We start from the raw sequence: 14,758 nt of genomic DNA, 5'->3' as shown, positions 1-14,758 counted from the left end.
TATTTTCAAGTTCAAGACCCTTCTACGTATATATAAAAGCATGTTGTGAGTAAAACTCAACGATAATTAACGAAATCACGAAATCTGTACCTTTCTTTTAAATTTTTATGGTCGGCAGAAATAACCTCTCCTCTCTTTGTACACATTACAGAAGAAGCGTTGGTACAGGTAAGTCGAGCTAAGAGATGCCTTTACGTTCTGGACCCTCCGTCTTTACCTGTTCCTACTTAAGAAGGATGTTGTTCATAAAAGTTAACAAGTAGCGAAATTTGTTTCATTTTTTTTATTTTTCTGTGGTAGGCATAATATACCCCCACCCCACTTGTTAGAATGCATTATGGAAAATACGATGGTATTTCGAGGGATAAAGGGAGGCTCCACTCTAAAACTTGTTTGGATTTATGTGACTGTGACTTGTTTGGATTGTTTACTCTTAGCTCCCATCCGCTGTTCGCTGTCCTCCAATACATAAGAAAAATTTGAAATATGCGCTGCGTGGGGCGCCATGGCATAGTGACAACTGCCAAAGTGGTCAATATAGCACCTGTGTATCACATACTTTTATTTCCTGCACTACTGGCAAGACGCACTGATGGTAAGACATATAATGCTAATGAAAATTTGCATAGTTATAATTTGGTCGAAGGGTCTCAAAAGAAAAGAAAAGAAGAATAAGATACTTTTGGGTCTTATAGAAGCTCTTTTCAATCTGGAGCGGGAGGTAATTCAGGTTACGTTGGAAGAAGAGAAGGCGGATATGTAGTTGCAGTATTCGTAGAAAGCAGTGATATAGGCTAGGCAACATGCCAGGGTTAATAACTTGGCAGAAATGCTGGAGTATTTCGGTCACATAGGATGTATGAAGATTATCTGTAAGGAGTGGAGAGTCATTGGATAGGTAGACAGAAGATGCGATTCCGGATGATAACATTAAGCGGGGTACAAGATGTCAAGCATTCGGAAGCCCCTTAGAAACTGGTTTTAAGTGATATCCTGGCGCATTGGCATAAGATAAACACGTCAGATTAAGGAGTTGTGTTTGTGGATAAGGATGGAACGATGTATGCAGTAAGTTCGCCCAGTTAATCTCTGAACCGCCTAACATATTTTTGTGTCAGTTAACAATAAGGTAAGGTCGTGAATAGTCGCGCAAAGTCTCACTGGGGCAGGTGCCATAGATGAATCGTCCAATCGGTTTCGGAGGTCCTTAACTTGTGGAGTCACAAGTTTCTCCAGACCAGGAATTTGATACCATGTCAAACAGGGTCACACACACCATCATTGATACAAGTGCATATTGAGGAAAATTAAAATTTATTACTCTGAACCACACCCGACAAATCCCAGTAGAAACGATGCAGTTATCGCCAACCCAAAGGTTGGGCTGGGCTGAACACATCAGCGCTTTAATAAACATTTCCCAGTAGAGATGGTATACCCTTGCCTTCCTCAGACACTTTTACTCACCTTCTCAGTAATGTCAAACAACGGAAAATCGAGGTTCGAATATCAACAGTTATGAAGAGGATTAGGTTTGTTTATAAATAAATAAATCTTCTGCTACCAGTCACGATTTTCTTTATTTTACTATTCGCACGACGCGTTTCGAGAAATAATTCCCATTTTCAAGTGCGTTTTTTTATGTGTGTTAAGCCACTTCTTTTGATGTTGTCAGTGTGTGTGAGTCTGCTTCATTTTGTTGACTTTTACTGTAATACATAAGAAACGCGATTTTTAGTTGGGTATCAATTCTTTCTGTGAGGTTAGTGCTAAAGTTTGAGAACAATTTGTACTTACAGTTTTCTAATGGTCCATTTGTGTAGAGAGTCACACACACTTAACATCACACACAACTTGTACATTTTACACATCGAAAATATCTTATATAAACAAAACAATTACAAAGATCTTCTTATAGGTAGTTCACAGAGATAACATTATAGGTCTTCCACAGATTATGATATGTTTTTGTACAGAGGTTAATTTATCTTTACAATTTGGCTCATGAATTACTTATACTGATTTTACAATTGTGCTTATTTCTATGTTTTACTATTTTTATTTAAGTATAATATCGAAACATCTGAAGAAATTCACTGATTCACTTTCAAGTTTTTCATTTAATATTTTTCTTCATATTTTCTGTAATGTGAATATATCTCCAGTTCTTCAAGCAAATCCATTTTATGTCCTTTATTTAGTCAGTGGAGTACTTTAACATTTTGCTCTATTTTTCCAAATGGGTGTCCTGTATTATGTATGTGTGTTGCTATTGCTGATGTAGTGTGTTTGTTGTGTGTGTATGCTCAAATGTGCTCTGTGTACCTGGTGTTGATATTTCGGCCTGTTGTCCTATGTAGAATTTGGAGCATTCCTGGCATGTTACAAACAGGCCGAAATATCAACACCAGGTACACAGAGCACATTTGAGCATACACACACAACAAACACACTACATCAGCAATAGCAACACACATACATAATACAGGACACCCATTTGGAAAAATAGAGCAAAATGTCAAAGTACTCCACTGACTAAATAAAGGACATAAAATGGATTTGCTTGAAGAACTGGAGATATATTCACATTACAGAAAATATGAAGATAAAATATTAAATGAAAAACTTGAAAGTGAATCAGTGAATTTCTTCAGATGTTTCGATAATATACTTAAATAAAAATAGTAAAACATAGAAATAAGCACAATTGTAAAATCAGTATAAGTAATTCATGAGCCAAATTGTAAAGATAAATTAACCTCTGTACAAAAACATATCATAATCTGTGGAAGACCTATAATGTTATCTCTGTGAACTACCTATAAGAAGATCTTTCTAACTGTTTTGTTTATATAAGATATTTTCGATGTGTAAAATGTACAAGTTGTGTGTGATGTTAAGTGTGTGTGACTCTCTACACAAATGGACCATTAGAAAACTGTAAGTATAAATTGTTCTCAAACTTTAGCACTAACCTCACAGAAAGAATTGATACCCAACTAAAAATCGCGTTTCTTATGTATTACAGTAAAAGTCAACAAAATGAAGCAGACTCACACACACTGACAACATCAAAAGAAGTGGCTTAACACACATAAAAAAACGCACTTGAAAATGGGAATTATTTTTCGAAACGCGTAGTGGGAATAGTAAAATAAAGAAAATCGTGACTGGTAGCTGAAGATTTATTTATTTACAAACAAACCTATTGTATCTACAGTCGCAGGCTTTCAAAAACCATTTATAATGGATCAAATCAGGTGAAGATGATTAATTACTACTCACCAGAAATATGACGTAGGCACAACGAAAAGATTGTTATACACAGAGATTTAGGCTAAGTGTTTTTCAGAAAAGAAAGGAAAACAGAGAAACGCTCACACAACCATACCTCACACATACGTGGCTGCTATCTCAACACATTCTGGACAGAATGTTACTCTTGTGTTGAACGCAAGTGGCAAACGGTAGTGCAGTAGTAGGGCAGGGAACAGCATGGCACAGGTGGGGCAGAGAAAGCGATGCTTGTTGATCGTGCAGGGACTAGTGTGTCGTAGAACAAGACAGCCAGTCGTAGTGTCGGAGGTTGTTGGGTTTGGGTGAGAAACACTGAACAGAAAAGTACAGGAGCAGGGAATGGAAAAAACTGGTGGGTACGTTATCAGCCGGCCGAAGTGGCCGTGCGGTTAAAGGCGCTGCAGTCTGGAACCGCAAGACCGCTATGGTCGCAGGTTCGAATCCTGCCTCGGGCATGGATGTTTGTGATGTCCTTAGGTTAGTTAGGTTTACCTGGTTCTAAGTTCTAGGGGACTAATGACCTCAGCAGTTGAGTCCCATAGTGCTCAGAGCCAGTTGAACCAGTTGGTGCGTTATCAGAGAAGGCTCACAGTGAGGGTGATAGGACCTTAAATGGGAGGACGTGACAGGACAGATGTGGCAGAAGCTGTTTAGCTTAGGGTGTGAGAACCGAGGTACCATACCTTCATGCTGAGGAATTTTTGGGGGCAAAGATATGTGGTAAGGATGATTCTAATCTGTGCAGTTCAGCAAAAATGGAAATGAGTGTATGGTATCGTTGGTTTCTGGGGAAGTCCAGCTGCCAAGAGGAAGATTTATTTCAGTCAATGCCACATTGGGCGACTTGCGCGTTGGTGATGAGGATGAAATGATGAGGAGGGCAACACAACATCCAGTCCAAGAGCGGAGAAAATCTCCAACCCAAAAGGTAACCGAACACAGATCCACTTGCATGGGAGGCGAGCACGTTACCACGCAGCTAAGCTCGCTGACAGTTCAGAAAAGCTGGATATGGATGGAAACAGATGGCCTGGATTATGAAGCAGCCATTGAAATCAAGCACGTTATGTCCACTTTACTTTTCTTCTTAGCTTGGCGATGAACACTCTTTCTGGAGGACAGCAGATAGTCATACCAGTAGAATAAGTATGCGATTATCGCAGCAGACCTGATATACAGCATAGCTGCTTTCACAGCCTAGTATGCGGGCTGCGGTGGTCGAGTGGTTCTAGGCACTACAGTCTGGAACCGCGCTACCGCTATGGTCGCAGGTTCGAATCCTGCCTCGGGCATGGATGTGTGTGATGTCCTTAGGTTAGTTAGGTTTAAGAAGTTCTAAGTTCTAGGGGACTGATGACCTCAGCGGTTAAGTCCCATAGTGCCCAGAGCCATTTGAACCATTTGAACAGCCTAGTCTCTGATAAGGCAGGGTCAACCAGTGATAGAACTTTAATAGAAAGTGCTGACTGGGGGGGTTGGGTAGGTCTGACACTTTGGTCCTGTGCAGGGATGTGATATACGTGGCAAGATGCTTGACTTGGTAGTGGTGTATGAATGGACTAGGGTATTGCGGAGACTGGGTGGTTGATGGAACTCCACTTTAGGAGGAATGGAAAGGATCTTGTATATGATGTCTCTCATTTCATGGCATGATGATAGATAATCGAAACCCCAATGAATGATGTGTTTCAGTTGTTCAAGTTTGGGGTGGTATTGGGAGACAAAGGAAGAGATCCCTTGTTCAAATGGCTCTGAGCACTATGGGACTCAACTGCTGAGGTTATTAGTCCCCTAGAACTTAGAACTAGATAAACCTAACTAACCTAAGGACATCACAAACATCCATGCCCGAGGCAGGATTCGAACCTGCGACCGTAGCGGTCTTGCGGTTCCAGACTGCAGCGCCTTTAACCGCACGGAGATCCCTTGTAGCTGGTTCTTCAGTGTGGTGGGAGGTTTGTGTATCTATGTGGCATATAATATCTGAAGACTGAGTCTTGGGGCTACTTCCTGTCTGTGAAGCCTTTGTGAGGTCCTCGCCATACTGGAGAATGGAGCTGTTGTCAAGGTAGATAAGCCATTCCCAGATGGCCAGGCACAATTTGGGGGGGGGGGGCATTTTTGAGTCTGGAACGGAAAGGAGCTATCGAAATGAAGGCGCTATTTGTTATTGGCGGGTTTAATGTAGGCAGAAGTCTGGATGGACCGACCATAGAGGAGTAAGCCCACATCATGATTTGAAGAGGTCTTACTTTAGTGTATGGGAGAAAAGTTGTTGATGTTGTGAAGGAATGAGAATCGGGTATCTGACGGGACCTCGCGGATATCGCGACTGACGGCTTCCCAACCGCTGGTGCAGCAGGTGTCCGTCCATGACGGGACCACGCGCCGTGCGGCAGGGTTGCCGTGAAGTCCGGGCATCAGTCCCCGGCGGCGCCTGTGACCAAGACCGCGGTGTGGCCGGTCCTGCTGGAAGTTCTCGCTGTAGTTAGTCAGCCATGGTGCCGACCGAACCCGGGCCGACCTCCACAGCTCAAGTTGACATCTGGCGGCGAACGGATGACTCCTGCGAGCTTGAACAGACATCTGGAATCGTCATCTAGGAAGATTGAACATTCGGACATGGACCACGTCCGTCCTCAGATCCGAACTGCTTCCTATTGGCTTCTGTCTGCTGCTGCCTCCGCTCCTCTATTTATATCCGGCAGGAGGACGTTTCTTACTCTCGGTGGTAGCTTTTTGTTATTACTCCCGCAGTATATTGCAGCATAACTTAGCGTTCTGGCCTCACTTACCCTTAGTCAGCACTCTCCAGGCTTCTCTCGGCGCTCGGTCTGTGTGAGACCTTGCGACAGCTTGTTGGTAGACTGCTGCTGTCAGCAAGGCAATGGCTGCTGCTGTCAGCAAGGCTATCAGTGCCTGCCTACTTCGCAAAGCCTCGGTCGCCGGCGTGCCTCTGTTTTGCCATTCTCCACTGCATGAAGCACCGCTTACTACATGTGGTCGCAACATCTGGAAACATCTACAGAGCTTTCGTAATGTCAGCTTGTGAAGCAAGGAGTCGTTCACCAAAAACGGAAATGCATTTATAATAATGTAAAATCATTTACCTCCTGACTCGAAAAGGTGTACAAAATTTTTCTCAGTTTTCACATTGCGTAAGTAATTTTCAAATACAAAAATTCATTTGGCACTGTTGTTTAGTTTGATGGAACAACTCCTCCTAAGTTGCATGGTCTTTCGCCCATGTTTGTCTGCACAATGCACCAAATACTTTTCAAATCCTGAAGCATTGAAAATAGGGTAAGTTATTAATGATGAACATTTGTTCTGGTAATTATGTCGTTTTGATTAAAGGTTTCTGTTGTTCATGGTATTTGAGTCTTAATGTCCCGTTACGAGCGAATGCTCGTCTATACAAACACATATCCCGTACGATCACACCTTCTAAACAGGCTGATATTTTCAGTGTTACAGTTGTTGGGCTCTTATTTCTCCAAAACAAGCTTCGATCGTCTCGGTAACTTAGGAGTACCACAACATGGTGAATTGTTGACTGATGGTCTGGACATAATAACACTGCAGCAAACTGTACTACTCAAAGTGAATACATGTCCCTGAGAAATTTTAAGTAAACAACTCTGACACTAAGAACATCAGTCCTGGGCTGACGAACGGGTGGCGTGATTGGTGAAAGAGACCACTTGCTAAAATTGGCGCATGGGGTTTGTATCATACGCCTACAAACAATTACTAGAGGTTTCACTGAATTCGTACTGCACTTCATTAATTTTTATGGCATGTGTCGTTAAAGATGAAGACAACCAAATTTTTATGCTCGTAATACTTGTAATTAAACTACCTACTACGGAAGCTTGGTTTTTACGAATGTGTCTCCAAAACAAAAGTAAAATAAAATTTAGAACAACCATTCACTTAAGCCATACTCACATTTAAATGATCAATTAACATGTGTGTTGTTACTCCCATTTTCTCTACATGGGAAAATTGAAGTAATCACTGTCCAAGTTTTCCTCGATCGTTAGAATAACTAGTAAGCAGGACTTACGATTATCCACTATAACAGACGCTATCTTGTATACATTGCCCCTAAATTGATTATAAAGTATTGCAGCTCACAGTGAAATGCGCTTATCTTAAGCTTATAAACGGAAATATAGCAAAATTACACGACACCTTCCTTAGGATTGTACTATACAGTAAAGTGTCGCAGGGACTGGTTTAAAAGCCGTATCTAGACAGTGCTTTTAAGTGGAATATGGAAACACAGCACAGCGGCGTTCGATGGAGGCGATGGAACGCAATGAGCACACTGACGTTTCTCAGTAGGCTAAACATTAAATCCTGCATGACAGCTTGACAGATACACTTCGATACATGATCAACACGATTACGTTGAAGTCACGCTGAACTGTACGCTAGTAAAAGCACGTGAAACGTGATCGAAACCATCTCTAAGTAAGCTAGAGACGAATGGCTGCCAGATTTTCTAAGTACACATGATGTCCATTCGCCACGTAGTCTCGTTACCAGCTTTGGCGAAACCAAGAACTGAGAACGGGAAGGTTTTTCATTCCAACGATTTCTCGTTACTCTAGGAACCCGCCATCGGTTGTCAGTATTCAGTTCTTGTTTTTTGTAGTGTCAGAAAATTGTTGACACAAACGTTTATACTCCTACTGCTCGCGCAGTCGCGGGTAATATGACATCTAGCTACGTTCTGCACCAACATGGTGAAGTTACGTTACTCGAAAACGCTGCGTAGCGTAAGGGTTAAAACAAAGTGCTGAAAATTGTGAGCTGAATGGTAACGTGCTTTCCTACCATGCAGTGAGCCCGCGTTCGATTCCCGGCCGGACTGGGGATTTTCTCCGCCTATGGTCTGGGTGTTGTGTTGTTCTCATCATTACCGAAGCGCAAGTCACCCAGTGTGGATTCACATGAATTACGAGTTTAGCCGGCGGCCGAACTTCCCCGGACGGGGCCTCCCGGCCAACAATGCCACACGGTCATTTCCTTTCTTTTTTTGTCGATGTTATAGTATTCACCATATACATTTCCCATCATGCTTAAACTTTGTTTTATTTATAATCTCTTCTTCCATTTAAAACTTCCTCATTATTTGGTTCACAATGCAACAAGAATTCATGTTTTAAACGTTTGTGTGACAGTTGCTGTTCAATTGTCATCGGTTTTCGCTTGTCAGTTCTCGCTACTCTGCTTTCAATTCTCGTTCTCGCTTCTCAGTTTTCGCATCTTGATTCGAGTTTTCAGTTCTAAAACCAAATTGGAACGTTTAATTGAAATCGTATTAAAACATGCAATTTATTTGCAACAACCAAAAGACAGAATTACAAATCTAAATGTTCCATTAAGTTTCAAAAGTTAGTATAAAAATGGGCGAAATATTTTGCAAACAACTTGAGATGAAAGTAACGATGTTTTTTAAACACAAATGATACATGAAGCGGCAGCTAACTGTATGGGCTTCCAGCAAATACTAGTAGAATCGTCCAGGAAACGTCACAGTAGTTGTTTCACATCGTCAGATGAAAGAATGAGAGTATGTGTTGTCTGGATGGATAGGAAAATGGTGCGTAATTTCTGAGAAACGTCTGCGTTTTTTGTTGTGTTGCTGCTCCTGAGGCTTGGTGAATTACAATATCCGAGCTCGAGGATTAGCCCTTGCTACAATCGTTAACTCGCTCCCCGATGCAATGAGCCCGTTGGAAGCTTCACAGAAGAAACTTACCGCAGTCCAATACTACGGCGATGCTAACTGAAAGGTGAATCTTGATGTGCCAGAATTCAGACCGGATGAAGGTACTGTGAAGGTCGCTGATAAATTTATCGATGTAGAGGATTTTGGGAGAGCATTGATATATTTCACATCGTTTTACTCGTCGTCACTAATACAAGAAGCGCTGGTGCAGTTAAAATATTATCGACTTTTTCTTCGGACGATGTGCTTAACAATGTTACGCCGAAGAGAAAGCCATTGGCTATGCCGGATTCTAATGAGAGCACATTGTCTATAATAAGATCATCTGCACCATCATTCCTTAGGATGGATAGGATGTGTGACTGCTGTGTACGGACGCAGGAGGAGCTGGCCACTGTTCGCGAACAGCTGAGAGTGTTGATGGCCGCGGTCAGCCGTCTTCAGGCTGCTGCCTCGGAGTGTAGCGGCAGCGGGAAGTCTGGTGCGTCGCAAGGTACACCCCAGGTGTTACATGCTTCACCCACTGTCCCTTCTGTCGAGACATCTTCGCGTGTACTGGGCGCGGTTGGGCGGGTTCAGCGGCGTTCGTGGCGCACGAGGCGGAGGGTCAATGTGGAGGCTGGCCGTGTGGCATCGCCCGCTCTGCCTGTGAGTGGACATGTGGCTGCTCCTTCAGCAAGGTCCGACCAGGCAAACGGGGGGAGGGGTTTATTAGTTATTGGGAGCTCCAACGTTAGGCGGGTGATGGAGCCCCTTAGGGAAATAGCGGGAAGGTCGGGGAAGAAGGCCAGTGTTCACTCTATCTGCTAGCCGGGGGGTCTCATCCGAGATGTGGAGGAGGCCCTACCGGCGGCGATAGAGAGCACTGGGTGCACCCGACTGCAAATTGTTGCTCATGTCGGCACCAATGACTCCTGCCGTCTGGGTTCAGAGGTCATCCTCAGTTCGTACAGGCGGTTGGCGGAATTGGTGAAGGCGGAAAGCCTCGCTCGCAGGGTGAAATCAGAGCTAACTATTTGTAGTATCGTCCCCAGAACCGATCGCGGTCCTCGGGTTTGGAGCCGAGTGGAAGGCTTAAACCAGAGGCTCAGACGATTCTGCGGAGATCTGGGGTGCAAATTTCTCGACCTCCGCTATCGGGTGGAGAAATGTAGGGTCCCCCTGAATAGGTCAGGCGTGCACCACACACCGGAAGCGGCTACAAGGGTAGCGGAGTACGTGTGGATTGCACGTGGTTTTTTTTTAGGTTAGATACTTCCCTCCCTAGGCCCGACAAGACGCCTCCTGAGACGCGGCAAGGTAGGAGTAGGCAAAATGCAACAGGGAATAACAATATTAATGTGCTAATAGTAAACTGCAGGAGCGTCTACAGAAAGGTCCCAGAACTGCTCTCATTAATAAACGGTCACAACGCCCATTTAGTACTAGGGACAGAAAGTTGGCTGAAACCAGACGTAAACAGTAATGAAATCCTAAACTCAGTTTAGAATGTATACCGCAGAGACAGGCTGGACAGTGAAGGGGGAGGCGTGTTTATAGCGATAAGAAGTGCAATAGTATCGAAGGAAATTGATGCAGATCCGAAATGTGAAATGATTTGGGTGAAGGTCACGGTTAAAGCAGGCTCAGACATGATAATTGGATGTCTCTATAGGCCCCCTGGCTCAGCAGCTGTTGTGGCTGAGCACCTGAAGGATAATTTGGAAAATATTTCGAGTAGATTTCCCCACCATGTTATAGTTCTGGGTGGAGATTTTAATTTGCCGGATATGGACTGGGAGACTCAGACGTTCATAACGGGTGGCAGGGACAAAGAATCCAGTGAAATTTTTTTAAGTGCTTTATCTGAAAACTACCTTGAGCAGTTAAACAGAGAACCGACTCGTGGCGATAAAATATCAGACCTTCCGGTGACAAACAGACCCGAACTATTTGAAAAAGTTAACGCAGAACAGGGAATCAGCGATCATAAAGCGGTTACGGCATCGATGATTTCAGCCGTAAACAGGAATATTAAAAAGGGTAGGAAGATTTTTCTGTTTAGAAAAAGTGACAAAAAGCAGATTTCAGAGTACCTGTTGGCTCAACACTAAAGTTTTGTCTCAAGTACAGATAGTGTTGAGGATCAGTGGACAAAGTTCAAAACTGTCGTACATAATGCGTTAGATGAGTATGTGCCAAGCAAGATCGTAAGAGATGGAAAAGAGCCACCGTGGTACAACAACCGAGTTAGAAAACTGCTGCGGAAGCAAAGGGAACTTCACAGCAAACATAAACATAGCCAAAGCCTTGCAGACAAACAAAAATTACGCGAAGCGAAATTTAGTGTGAGGAGGGCTATGCGAGAGGCGTTCAATGAATTCGAAAGTAAAGTTCTATGTACTGACTTGGCAGAAAATCCTAAGAAATTTTGGTCTTATGTCAAAGCGGTAGGTGAGTCAAAACAAAATGTCCAGACACTCTGTGACCAAAATGGTACTGAAACAGAGGATGACAGACTAAAGGCCGAAATACTAAATGTCTTTTTCCAAAGTTGTTTCACAGAGGAAGATTGCACTGTAGTTCCTTCTCTAGATTTTCGCACAGATGACAAAATGGTAGATATCGAAATAGACGACAGAGGGATAGAGAAACAATTAAAATCGCTCAAAAGAGGAAAGGCCTCTGGACCTGATGGGATACCAGTTCAATTTTACACAGAGTACGCGAAGGAACGTGCCCCCCTTCTTGCAGAGGTGTACCGTAGGTCCCTAGAAGAGCGTAGCGTTCCAAAGGATTGGAAAAGGGCACAGGTCATCCCCGTTTTCAAGAAGGGACGTCGAGCAGATGTGCAGAACTATAGACCTATATCTCTAACGTCTATCAATTGTAGAATTTTGGAACACGTATTGTGTTCGAGTATAATGACTTTTCTGGAGACAAGAAATCTACTCTGTAGGAATCAGCATGGGTTTCGAAAAAGACGGTCATGTGAAACCCAGCTCGCGCTATTCGTCCACGAGACTCAGAGGGCCGTAGACACGGGTTCACAGGTAGATGCCGTGTTTCTTGACTTCCGCAAGGCGTTCCATACAGTTCCCCACAGTCGTTTAATGAACAAAGTAAGAGCATATGGACTATCAGACCAATTGTGTGATTGGATTGAGGAGTTCCTAGATAACAGGACGCAGCATGTCATTCTCAATGGAGAGAAGTCTTCCGAAGTAAGAGTGATTTCAGGTGTGCCGCAGGGGAGTGTCATAGGACCGTTGCTATTCACAATATACATAAATCACCTTGTGGATGACATCGGAAGTTCACTGAGGCTTTTTGCGGATGATGCTGTGGTGTATCGAGAGGTTGTAACAATGGAAAATTGTACTGAAATGCAGGAGGATCTGCAGCGAATTGACGCATGTTGCATGGAATGGCAATTGAATCTCAATGTAGACAAGTGTAATGTGCTGCGAATACACAGAATGACAGAGCCTTTATCATTTAGCTACAAAAAAACAGGTCAGCAACTGGAAGCAGTTAATACCATAAATTATCTGGGAGTACGCATTAGGAGTGATTTAAAATGGAATGATCATATAATGTTGATCGTCGGTAAAGCAGATGCCAACCTGAGATTCATTGGAAGAATCCTAAGGAAATGCAATCCGAAAACAAAGGAAGTAGGTTACAGTACGCTTGTTCGCCCACTGCTTGAATACTGCTCAGCTGTGTGGGATCCGTACCAGATAGGGTTGATAGAAGATATAGAGAAGATCCAACGGAGAGCAGCGCGCTTCGTTACAGGATCACTTAGTAATCGCGAAAGCGTTACGGAGATGATAGATAATCTCCAGTGGAAGACTCTGCAGGAGAGACGCTCAGTAGCTCGGTACGGGCTTTTGTCAAAGTTTCGAGAACATTCCTTCACCGAAGAGTCAAGCAGTATATTGCTCCCTCCTACGTATATCTCGCGAAGAGACCATGAGGATAAAATCAGAGAGATTAGAGCCCACACAGAGGCATACCGACAATCCTTCTTTCCACGAACAATACGAGACTGGAATAGAAGGGAGAACCGATAGAGGTACTCAAGGTACCCTCCGCCACACACCGTCAGGTGGCTTGCGGAGTATGGATGTAGATGTAGATGTAGATGTAGTTAAACAAGTTTAGAAACTATCAAAGGCTGAGCTTGAGGTTGTAGCTGCAGCCGAAGAAACAGCGTCTAACTAAGGACGAACACTTAATGGTAGCGATAGAAGTGTAGTAATAGTTTACGTAAAGATAATGTTATTGCATATTAAATTTTAGACAGTTTTCTCTCATGTGGAAAACTTCATTTCATATATTTTGGATTGTATAAACAGTTCAGCATTATGCACGGATAGCGTACAAATGTGATTCTAATTCTCATATAATACACGTATTACTGGAAATAAAAATAAAGGTTTATCACAGGAACTCACATTACCTATTAAAAACTTATAGTTTTTTAGTTAAAAATTCGTTTCATAACATTAATAAGTATACTTCAGTTTTGTACAATAACGCTACTGTATTAAGGTGAGACATAAAAAAGTTGTAGAAAGAAAGTGGTCTCGCGATTGCGCAGTCGACTTGTGTATCGGAGGTCGCGTTTGAATCCTGCGTGAAGAAGGATTTTAAAATGGGGCGTTACTAAATACAGCCTTACTATGGAGCAGAATGGTTGTGTCAACCGTCGGATTTCTGGCAGATATGACGTTCGCACGTGAGAGCTACTACATGGCTGACCTAGGACACTTATTTGAGGTGGAGGGCTGGGACGTCTGCCGGAAAAGGCTGACGTGTATCGAAAAAGGGAGCTATTAGAATCAAATCCACAATTATCTAGGCCAACTGGAAAAGTGCATTAGTTTAGTTGAATAGAAGAATAGAACTTTCTGAAAATATTTAGAGACGAACAAAACACTTTAGCGTTTCCTGTGAGAAATTTAAATGGAAAGCTATTTTTACTCTTTTACGTTCTCGTGCACTTCACAATTTTGATGGTGAAGCTAGCCTTATTGTCGTGCAAACATATAAGTTTGAATATGAAATGTACACTGTCTTCGACAGTGATTTATGCATACTTCTTTTAGCCGTAACTGCATATAGTGACGCAGGTATGAGGATGTGCTACAGAGAAGAAAGTGCTGCTGTGTGCTGAATTAAGCCGACTTGTCCATTCTCGGACGTAATTTCATTTCCTTTTGTTTCTCGTGAAGAAGTTTCCCGATTCCTGTAAGTTATTGGTTCTTCCCATCTCTAGTGTGTATATGAACGAACGAATTTCGGACAATCAAAGTTTGTGAAGCCAGCCGTCTCTGTTGCCAATATTGTAGCTCAAAGTAGAACAGAACGCATACGTGTAAGTCTTGAGAAAATTCCAATATGTAAAATTTACAGCAATAAAGTAGAATTATGATGGACGTGTTCTTCCAACGTGTGAAAACACACTGAATTTTGCGGCAATGATCTACTATTTCCACCGCTTTAAGGAGTTCGTACAGTGATGCGCACGTAATACACAGTACTACAGCATTCGGTTCTAACTTGCTAAATGTTCATTTTTCCTCCAAGAGACGTCTGATGGCCTCCCTGACAACACTACGGTAGAAGGGTAAACCGTATCTGGATCTTGAAATATGGCCCACCGTTACAACAATGAGCCAAAGAGTAAACAGAGCAGTACTAGCTGCTGATATTACTGCTTATCCTCAC

This window comes from Schistocerca serialis, chromosome 2 (assembly GCF_023864345.2).
Source record: "Schistocerca serialis cubense isolate TAMUIC-IGC-003099 chromosome 2, iqSchSeri2.2, whole genome shotgun sequence".
In the NCBI taxonomy this organism is placed as follows: domain Eukaryota; kingdom Metazoa; phylum Arthropoda; class Insecta; order Orthoptera; family Acrididae; genus Schistocerca; species Schistocerca serialis.
Note: the sequence above shows the minus strand (reverse complement) of the source record.